A 10,734-nucleotide genomic window follows, 5' to 3' on the forward strand; every position below is an offset into this window, starting at 1 on the left:
ATATTTAAAAAAAAAAAAAGAAACTGTACTTCCGATTTGATTTGAAACTGTCTCATTGCTGTTTATCAATAAAATTTTGAAAAAAAAATTATTGGGCTGGTGAGATGGCTCAGTGGTTTAAAGCACCTACTTAGAACAAGCTTAGCAAAGCACAGGAACCGAGGTTCAATCCCCCAGCACCACATGCCAGCCAGCCCCGCCCCCTGGTGGGCTGAGCTGGCCACACACACACATAAATAAATTTTAAAAAAATATATTGGGTCTGGGGAAATGGCTCAGTAAAATAAGCGCTTCCCTGGCAAATGCAAGAGCCCAAGTTCAATCCCCAGTTCTTCCCCCTATAGTGTGTTGGAGAGGACAGGGAGACATTTAAACCCCTATGCACTCTGGGTGAAAATGAAATGGTACAACCAATACAGATGTTCAATATAACTAATCATAAAATCAAAACCAGTATGGCAGGTTCTCAAAAAAAGACCTGGCAAGGCCACTTGCTGTGTATGTATTTGAAAGAAATGAAAACAAGGTCTTAAATATTTTAACTGCCCATATTCCTAGCAGCACTACTCACATTAGTCAAGGAATGGAAGTAACCAAGTGTTCTTGACTCAAATAAAATGTGTGTGGCGGGGGGGGGGGGTTGTTTCTTTTTTTTGTTGTTTTTGTATTTAGTACAGGGTCTACAGGATCTCACTACACAGATTGGACTCATAGTGATTCTCCTGTTTTCAGCCTCTCAAGTGCTGGGATTACAGGCACACACCACTACACTCAGTCTCAGTTGCCCAGTCTCAGTGTGCCTCAGGGGTAGGGCTGGCACAGTATGTGGGGGATCGAACCTCAGTCCTTGCATCTGCCTGAGCAGGTGTTTTAATCTGCTGAGCTATCTGGCCAGCCCCAAAATGTGTTACTTATGTACACTGGAATGTTACTCAGCCTTGCAAGGGAAATCTGACCCATGCTTCAATGTGGATGACCATTGAGAATTGTTAGGTAAAATAAGCCAGCTGCAAAAGGACAACTCATCATGCCATATAGTTCTACGTATATGAGATAAATCGAATTCTTAGAAAGTGGAATGGCCCGGGGAGATAGCTCAGTAGAATAAGCACTTGCCTGGGAAGTGCAGGGTCCTGAGTTCAACCCCTGGTGCTGAAAAAAAAAAAAAAAAGAGGAATGGTAGGAGGGTCTGGGAGGGGAAAATGGGGAGTGATTGTTTATATAGTTTCAGTTTTGTAAGATGAAAAAGAGATGGATGATGTTCTTGGTTCGCAACAGTGTGAATATATTTAATACCATGAAAGTGTATACTTACAAACAGCTAAAATCATAAAATTTATTGGAACAATACAAAGAAAATTAGCATGGCCCCTGTGCAAGGATGACATACAAATTCGTGAAGCATTCCATATTAAAAAAAAAAAAAAATCATAAAATTTATATGTATTTTTTCACAAATGTGAAGAAAAAGATCTTTACATTCTAGTGTGTACCAGGTCAGGGGAAGGGGCAGGAAGGGCTGTATGTGAAACCTCAGACCCTACCAGTTACGAACTAATAACATATAGGTAGGTTGTGTGTGTGTCCATGTCCTGGGACCTGCTAAGGGCCTCTGGCATGCTAAGTATGTGCTGTCACAGAGCTGTACCTCCAGAACTAGAATAGGTAGGGGATTGTTATTTTTTATATTTTATTTTTTTGACAGAACCGGGGATTGAACTCAGGCCCTTGCGCTTGCCAGAAAGTGCTCATTCCACTGAGCTATCTCCCTGGCCCCCTTTATTTATTTATTTTTTCTTTTTTTATGGAACTGGGGATTGAACTCAGGTCCTTGCGCCTACCAGGGAAGCGCTTACTCCACTCAGCCATCTCCCCGGCCCAAGAACTGAGCTAAGGGGCAGGCCCCCTATTTATTTTGTTTTTTGAGACAAGGTCCTGCTATAGTTCAGACCTGCTTTGAACTCACTATGTCATACAGGCTTGCTTCAAACTGGCAGTGATCCTCCTACCTCAGCCTCTCCATTGGTGGGTCTATAGCCATGTGCCACCGGGCCCAGCCTAGAATAGGTAAGTTTTAATATTACTAACAGCTTGGTCAATGTGTCATCATGAGAGGACAATGGCCCAATGGCCATAAGGTTTTGATAACCACACTAGACTTCAAATATCATATCTAGGAAAGACACCAAAGTTCAGAAATCAGTATCTTATAAAAGTCAGCAAGGGGCCGGGGAGATGGCTCAGTAGGATAAGCGCTTGACTGGCAAACACAAGGGTCTGAGTTCAATCCCCAGTTCTGCCAAAAAAAAAAAAAAAAAAAAAAAAGTCAGCTAAATATGTGGCTGGAAATTAGCTAAGTGGTACAGGGCTGCTCTTGCATGTGTGAGATTCATTTCCTAGCACCAAAATAAAACTAAATGATAAAATAATTCTGTTAAATATGTGGAACTTATTGGATGATAAAAAATTTAGCTGATACTTATGAGATAACTGAAAATATGATCATATAGAATACTGGCTATTAAGGAATATTCAGTATATATTTTATTATAAAATTTACTATAATTTTTTTAGTTGTGATAATGGTATTGTGGTATAGAGTCCTTATGTTTTAGAGAATCAGAATTTCATCTGTGATAGCTGGGATTTGCTTCAAAATAATAAGGGAGGTGAGTCCGTGGTCAGGAGTTGATAATTGGTGCAGCTAAGTGATAGGTTTATGAGGATTCCATATGCTATATTTACTTTCTGTGTTTGATATTCTCCATAATGAATTTTTTTTAACACATACAAAAGAAACACAGGATTGAAAAAAAAAGAAGGGCTGGGGAGATGGCTCAGTGAAATAGGCTCTTCCCTGGCAAGTGCAGGGTCCTGAGTTCAATCCCTGGTTCCGCCAAGAAAAAAAAAGTTAGAAGCATCACACAGTGAAACGGGAAGCCCTTGGCCATAACAGGTGGTAGTGCTAGTGATCAGTGGCTCAGGTTTAAATCCTTAGAGCTGCACAGCTCATTCCATCTCTACACAGGACCTGAGAAGTTTCTCTTTTTTTTTTTGGGGGGGGGTGTCTAGTGTAATCTTTGTAATCTTTTAGGAGACTCGCCGGGGAGATGGCTCAGTAGAATAAGCACTTGCCTGGCAAGTGCAAGGACCTGAGTTCAATCCCCGCTTCTGCCAAAAACAAAAACAAACAGATTACAAAGACTCTAAAAAGGTATAAAAATAATAACTGGTAGAAATTCTCAAACCTAGTAAGATGCACAAATTAAGAGTCCCAGGAAGGTATTAGAATGAGAAAAAAAATTAAACCTATGGTTTTTAGAACTTTAATAACCAGTTTTGGTGGCTAGTTTTAATTCTGTAATTACTGTATTTCTGTATGCTTAAAGCAAATACAGTAATGAACTAGTTATTTTGTATTTGTAGTTTAAGTTACTTATCTTATTTTTTACTGTCAGGTGTGATGGCACACACCTAGTACCAGCTACAGGGGAAGCTAAGTCAGGAGGATTACTGACCCCAGCAGTTTGAGACCAGCCTAGGGAACATAGCGAGACCTCTGACTCAAACACAACTATAACAGGACAAATTTGGAATCAAAGCATAAATCCCCTATGAAAATGGCCTTTAAGGTTTTTTTGTTGTTGTTGTTTCTTCCTAGTCTAATAAACTGACCAATTAAATAGAGAAGCTGAGGTTTCTTTCCAACTCAGACAGCTCTTAAATATAAATCTGCTGACTAAGCTCCTGCTTTGACAAGTGCAGCGACCAGGCTCGATCCGCGTCCCACATGGTGTGCAGGCCCTGAGTCTAGGCAGGGTGGTGCACTCCTGCAACCCAGCGCTGGGCAGGCTGAAAACAGGAGGATCATCATGAGAGTCTGATCTGCGTAGTGAGACCCTGTACCACATACACAAATGAAAATAAATAAAAGTAAATAAATCTGTTAGTGGGTTCTGGTGGGGACGTTAAGAAAATGTAGATATGGGGAGCTGGGGAGATGGCTCAGTGGAATAAGCGCTTCCCTGGCAAGCACAAGGGCCTGAGTTCAGTCCCTGGTTCCACCAAAAAAAAAAAAAAAAGAAAGAAAGAAAGAAAGAAAATGTACATACAGGGATAGCTCAGTAGAATAAGCGTGGGGCTGGTGAGATGGCTCAGTGGTCTAAAGCACCTACTTAGAACAAGCTTAGCAAAGCACAGGGACTGTGGTTCAATCCACCAGCACCACATGCCAGCCAGCCCCGCCCCCTGGTGGGCTGAGCTGGCCACACACACACACACACACACACACACACAAATTTTAAAAAAAGAGGCTGGTGAGATGGCTCAGTGGTCTAAAGCACCTACTTAGAACCTTAGAACAAGCTAAGCAAAGCACAGGGACCGTGGTTCAATTCCCCAGCACCACATGCCAGCCAGCCCCGCCCCCTGGTGGGCTGAGCTGGCCACACGTACACAATAAATAAATAAAGTAACAAAGCTCTTAAAAAAAAAGTCAAATGACTTTCTTTGTTGGAAAGGAGCTGGCAGCAGAAGCATCCCACAGCCGGCAGCCTCCCAGATGTGCTGTCTGCCTGGCTGAGGTGGGAACCTGACCGTTCAGTCCTCATCACACACTGAGCCCAGCAAGGCACCAGGTACTAGACTTCACAGTGGTGAGCGAAAGGCCTACCTCTTCCTGCTTCTAAGGTTTCCATCCAAGTCCCACTGGCTGTTCGTTTGTTTGCTTTGCTGGGGACTGAACTAGGCCCTTCTGCAACCTAGACAAGGCTTCTACCACTAAACTATACCCCAGCTCTGTCAGTGGATAAAAATCAAGAATGTGAGGATGCAGAATTTGGAGGAGGGCAGTTTCTTAGAAACAAGAGAAGGCCCAAGATAGCCCAGGCTGAAATGGCTCCAACTGAAGTGAAACTGAGGAGGCCTATTTCAAAAACAGGTTTAGCCTGGGGATATAGCTCACTGGTGTAAGCACCTGCCTGGCAAGTGCAAGGTACTGAGTTTGATCCCTGGTACTGCCAAAAAGAAACAAAACAATTTTCCGGGGGGGGGGGGGGGGAAAAAAAAAAGTTGAAAAAACTTTATTTTTTTTTTTTTTTTTTTTTTTTTTTTTTTTTTTTTTTCTTTTGTGGCCAGCTCAGCCCACCCTGGGGACCGGGCCGGCATTGCATATGGTGCCAGGGATCAAACTATGGTCCCAGTGCACGTACGAAAGCTTGCCTAAGCAGGCGCTTTTAGACTGCTGAGCTATTTTGCTGGCCCTGTAAAAAGTTCCAATTTTCTTGCCACCAATCTTCCATGCCTGTTCCATTCAAATCTACAACTATGTAGCCAAACCATTAGCAACAAATCAGTATAGATCTATACTCCTGCCTCTTTCCACTGCCAGGGATAGTGAAAAGTCAAATGCACCCATCAAAAGTTGTGACGCCTGCAGGGATTTTTCTTCCATATTCTTCTTCAGGCTCACCCTAAAGGGACGTTGGTGTCACAGCTGTCCACTGTCAAGCTGTCACATCGTATCATGCACATTCACACAAGCCTGCTTGTGTTTGTTTTGTCTGTCAGCTGCTCAGAAGAGATTTCCCCAGGAGGTCATAGGCATTAATTGAGATAAGAATACACACAACACAAGTTGGTGAAGGAGCCACAGGCTCATATAAATGGCTCATACTTTCTGTACTTCTAAGCTTCACTTGCCCTATACCCTGTGCTGATAGACTGATGCTATGAACACCTGACCCTCTGGCTGAACTGGCCAATAACATTCCATTTCTCTCTGTCTCTGTCTCTGTCTGTCTCTGTCTCTCTCTCTTCCCCTCCCTCCCCCCTCTCTGTCTCTGTCTCTCGCTCACTCACTCATTTTTTAAAAAATTATTTATTTATTTTTATTTATTACATTTATTGTGTGTGTGTGTGGCCAGCTCAGCCCACCAGGGAGCGGGGCTGGCTGACATGTGGTGCTGGGGGATTGAACCGCGGTCCCTGTGCTTTGCCAAGCTTGTTTCAAGTAGGTGCTTTAGACCACTGAGCCATCTCTCCAGCCCCCTCACTCACTCATTTTATAGCCCACGCTGGTCTCAAACTTGAAATGATCCTCCTGGCTCAGCCTATGCATGTGCCACCACGCCTGGCTAAGATCTATTCTGAAAGTAGAACAGTTATCTGAAAAAAAAAAAAAAAAAAAAAATCGACTACATTTATTTTTTAAAATTCCTTTGAGCAGGAGCTGGGGATTCGATCCAGGGCCCACTGTGCTGGCCCCACCCTCAGGGTGTTTTGAGACAAGTGGTGGCACATGCCTGTAATCCCACCTCCTGGGAGGCTGTGAACAGGCGGATCACAAATCCGATCTAGTAGTGAGACCCTGAACACCCTGAAAAGAGGGAGAAAAAAAAAACGACTTTGAATCTGTGCTCTGATTCTCTTGTTGGTGCTTCCTAGGGGCTCCATATAGCATCTCCATTTCTCTCTCTTTTTTTTTTTTTATTAGCTGAGCTTGGTGGCACACATTTGTAATTTCACACTTGGGTGGGTTTTTTTATTTGTTTTTGGTTTTTTTTGTGGCCAGCTCAGCCCACTCTGGGGGTGGGACTGCTGCGACATGTGATGCTGGAGATAGAACTGTGGTCCATGCGCTTTGCCTAAGCTTGTCTAAGCAGGTGCTTTAGACCACTGAGCTATCTCTCCAGCCCTTTCTTTCTTTTCCTTTTTTTTGCATCTCCATTTCTTTTTTAAAATGTATTTGGTTGTTTCAGGGTCTTACTACGCAGCTCGGACTCCTGGTGATCTTCCTGCTTTCAGTTTCCCCAGCGCTGGGATTACAGGTGTGCCACCACGCCCAGACTCTGGCCGGCTCAGTCCGCCCTGGGGTTGGGGCTGGCAAGACACCAGGATCGAACCATGGCCCCTGTGTTTGCCTAAGCTTTCCTAAGCAAGTACATTAGTCCTCTGAGCTATCTTTTTTTTTTTTTTTTTGTATTTTAGGGAAGGGTCTACAGGGTGTTCAGGGTCTCACTACTAGATGGGACTCAGTGATCTGCCTGTTTGCAGCCTCCCAGGAGCTGTAATTACAGGCATGTGCCACCACACCCAGTCTCAATCGCTGTCTCAATGCACCCCAGGGGCAGGGCCCGCACAGCAGGCTCAGGGATCAAACCCTGGCCCCTGCACTTTAATCCACTGAGCTATTTGGCTGGCCCCTAGCATCTCCATTTGAGCTGGCCACTTTGACTATTACTGGACTTGCTGGATCCTGAGTACCAAATGATAAAGCATCATGCCATGTAGCGCTGGACCTTCTGCAGACTTCTCTTGCTCTGGCTCTTAGTCAAAGGCCTTGCAGGTGACTCCATTAATAACATATTTTGTTGTCTCTGACATCTTCCAATCATAAGCCATCAAACATTATGCCTCTTTTAGTGGGGAGGAGGCTGTATAACTTGTCTTTTACCCTGGCAAAGTATTATTACATATTCTAGACCACTGAATCCAAAGAAACTCCACTGCAGTGCAGATCCTAGAAATCTTTAGCGTGGTATATCTACTACTTTCTAGCTTGCACATATCTTAAAATACTTGTTCTTCCAGTCCTTCAGATCCAATAATATCAATATGTCTACTAGTGTGGTATGTTGTGATCAAGATCTCAGCAGAGGGGCTGGTGAGATGGCTCAGTGGTCTAAAGCACCTACTTAAAACAAGCTAAGCAAAGCACAGGAACCGCGGTTCAATCCCCAGCACCACATGCCAGCCAGCCCTGCCCCCTGGTGGGCTGAGCTGGCCCCCCCCCATAAATATTAAAAATAAATAAAGAAAAATAATTTTAAAAAAATAAACATTAAAAAAAAAAGATCTCAGCAGAGCGGAACGGATGGAACTTTGGAGCAATGTGAAGCTATACGGTGGCTTTGACAGCTAAAAGCAAACCAGTTCTGATAAATTTTGCACCCATGCCTGTAATCCCAGCGCTGGGTAAGCTGAGACAGGAGGATCACTATTCTGAGACAGGAGAATCACTATGGAGTTCTGATAAATTTTGTATTTGGTGAACAGAAAAAACCAAGGTGATGCCTGCACACCAAACACTACTGCGCATATTGATTCCCTCCAAGAAAAACCTGCATCTGTGACAAAAGGTGAAGTTGGTTTATGATAATCCCCAGGTATTTTCCAAGATCCATCTGATTTCCACATAAGTCAGACTGGTGGGTAAAAGGGTAAGTGATAAGTGTCACTTTCTTTGCTTTTTTAAGTTCTTCAATAGTGTCATTAATCTGTGCTTTCCTCAGGAAAATGGCCTTTTACTGGTCTTCAGAGGGACCACTCTATGGTACCTGCTTTGGAACAATAGGCTCCGCTCCGTCCCTTTCATAGTGTGATGCTAATCTCCGTCAGCAGAGGGCGCTGGCGGGGTGCTGCACCAGGCAGGGATGCGGCACCTTGGTTCTAGTCCTCCTGAGGTTTTATATTTCTTCCCCCTGCTGTATAGTTTTTTGTTTGTTTGTTTTGTGGAACTGGGGATTGAACTCAAGCCCTTGCGCTTGCCAGGCAAGCGCTTATTCTGCTGAGCTATCTCCCCAGCCCCCTGCTGTATAGTTTTGCTGGCGTCTATTATGTGGGGACATCTCAGTGGTGCTCTGCCCTGGATGCATGTCCCTTGGGAAGCTTGCAAACATCTTGCTAAGCTCCCCCTACCACAAGGCCACAGGGCTCTATTTGCAGGTAGACAGCTGGAGTATGCACACCCAGTGCCCATCTTGACCTATATGTGGCTTTCTGTAGTACTAAACTCTAGAACAACAGCCTTTCTCCAACACTTGACTTCTAGTTTTCTCTAGCATGGGTTCATACAGAATATGGATGTACTAGATCTTAATTCCTGTAGTGGCATGATTTTCTGTGTTTGAGCCCTTCCAACACTGTTCTAAAAGATAGGAATTTAGCAGGCAGATGGGACAGGACATGGCAGCACTGATTTGCTAGAGTTTTTTTGTTGTTTTTTTTTTGGCGGAACCGGGGATTGAACTCAGGCCCTGCGCTTGCCAGGGAAGTGCTTATTCCACTGAGCCATCTCCCCAGCCCCCGATTTGCTAGAGTTGTGCCAGAACTCTCTCCAACCTTGGGCTCAGGCTGTACAGACTTGCTAGTTTCTGGTTCCAGCAATGCTCACTGGTTAGTACTGTAACCTGATACCCCAGAGAGCCCATTTCTAGGTGGTCCCAGTGGTAAAGCTCATGAGTGACTTCTCTGCCATGCCCCTTCAAATAGAGTCCAGATCCCTGGTAGTAGAGGACTTTTCTTTAATGCTCTTAGTCCAAAGGATAGTAACTCATTATTTTAGTTTAACTTTTAATTTTTGGGCCTTGCCATGTAGATTCAAGGCAGCTTGGCCTTGAACTCACTTATGTAGGCCAGTTTGGCCTCAAACGCATGGTAATCCTCCTGCCTCAGCCTCCTGGGTGCTGGGATTACAGGTGTGTGCCTTATCATACCTGGCTGCTATTTCTGTATTGTTAAGGGTTGTGTATAGCTCCCATTTGCTCAATTCCTTATTCTTCCAGTCCCATCTTCTGAATTCATTATTTTGCCTGACATTGTGATGCAAGAGTTTGAGGCCAGCCTGAGCTACACAGTGAGTTCAAAACCAGCCTGAACTACTACAAAGCAAGACCCTGGCTCAAGAAAAAAGAAAAACTTTATTCATGTATCATGTAATCCCAGCTATTTAGGAGGTAGAGGCAAGAGGACTGCAAGTTGAGGGCAAGCCTGGGCAATTTTGTAAGACCCTGTCTCAAAAAGGGCCCAGGGTGTAGCACAGTGTTAATGTACCCCTGAATCAAATCCCCAGTAGGGACTATGTACAGATTTTCTTCAGTATTCGAGGTGACCACAGAGGGAAATGAAAACCTGTCTATTAATTCTCACTTAAGTCAATCTAAGAGCCATAATGCTTCCACAGCAGACTTAGAACAGTCTCTTACCTGTGCAGACCCAGGAATACTACTGCTAAGTCAAACACAAAATTCAGTTACATCATTTGCTGAATTATGACAGTTGAATTCACAGATTGAAGAAACTGGTCTGGCAAAACTAAGGTATCGATCAGGAAAGAATAGATCTAGAAATTTGGCATGGCATATAACTGGACCCAGCTGAAGCAGGTAAGACAGAATCCTCAAGTCATTCAGTTTCCCTGGTGAGTGCAAGCAGCTCACACTCCAGGACACTAAGTTACCTCTGCTTGAAACCCCAAGACAACCTTCACTGACCAAATGCTTGAAAGCTGATGCTCATTTCCCTCAAAATCCACACAACCACCCTGTTACCAGCAAGCTTTTAGGGTCAAACCTTATCATATTCTGGCAGGCACAGGGATTAAAAGGTACGAAGATCCAGGAGGAAATAACTTACATACTAAAAGAATTGCAGGGCCAGGGATATGGCTGGGCTGGGACTATAGCTCAGTGGCATAAATACCTTCCTGGCAAGCACAGGGTCCTGAGTTCAATCCCCAGTCCAAAAAAAAAAAAAAAAAAAATTGCAAACTGTTGGCAGAAACACAGCAAGTAGGAGAGAATGGATTTTAAGGGTATTAGACCAGAGAGAGAAGATGGGAACACCAGATGGGGTCAAGCTCATTGGCATTTGTGCATTTTACTAGAGATTCCAGATTTAATATAATTGCTTGGATACCTCAAGCTGGCTTTAAGAGCTTACTTGGAATCTGGTGTG

General features: G+C 43.9%; 1 non-coding gene across 1 annotated transcript; it reads left to right on the forward strand.

Moving 5' to 3' along the window:
• Positions 1-1,309: 1,309 nt before the first annotated feature.
• LOC111815247 lies at positions 1,310-1,416 on the forward strand. The gene has a single exon (XR_002819977.1). It is a non-coding gene; the product is annotated as a U6 spliceosomal RNA (small nuclear RNA).
• The last annotated feature ends 9,318 nt before the right edge of the window (positions 1,417-10,734 follow it).

The sequence above is a fragment of the Octodon degus genome, unplaced genomic scaffold (assembly GCF_000260255.1).
Source record: "Octodon degus isolate 3935 unplaced genomic scaffold, OctDeg1.0 scaffold00001, whole genome shotgun sequence".
NCBI classification, from domain to species: domain Eukaryota; kingdom Metazoa; phylum Chordata; class Mammalia; order Rodentia; family Octodontidae; genus Octodon; species Octodon degus.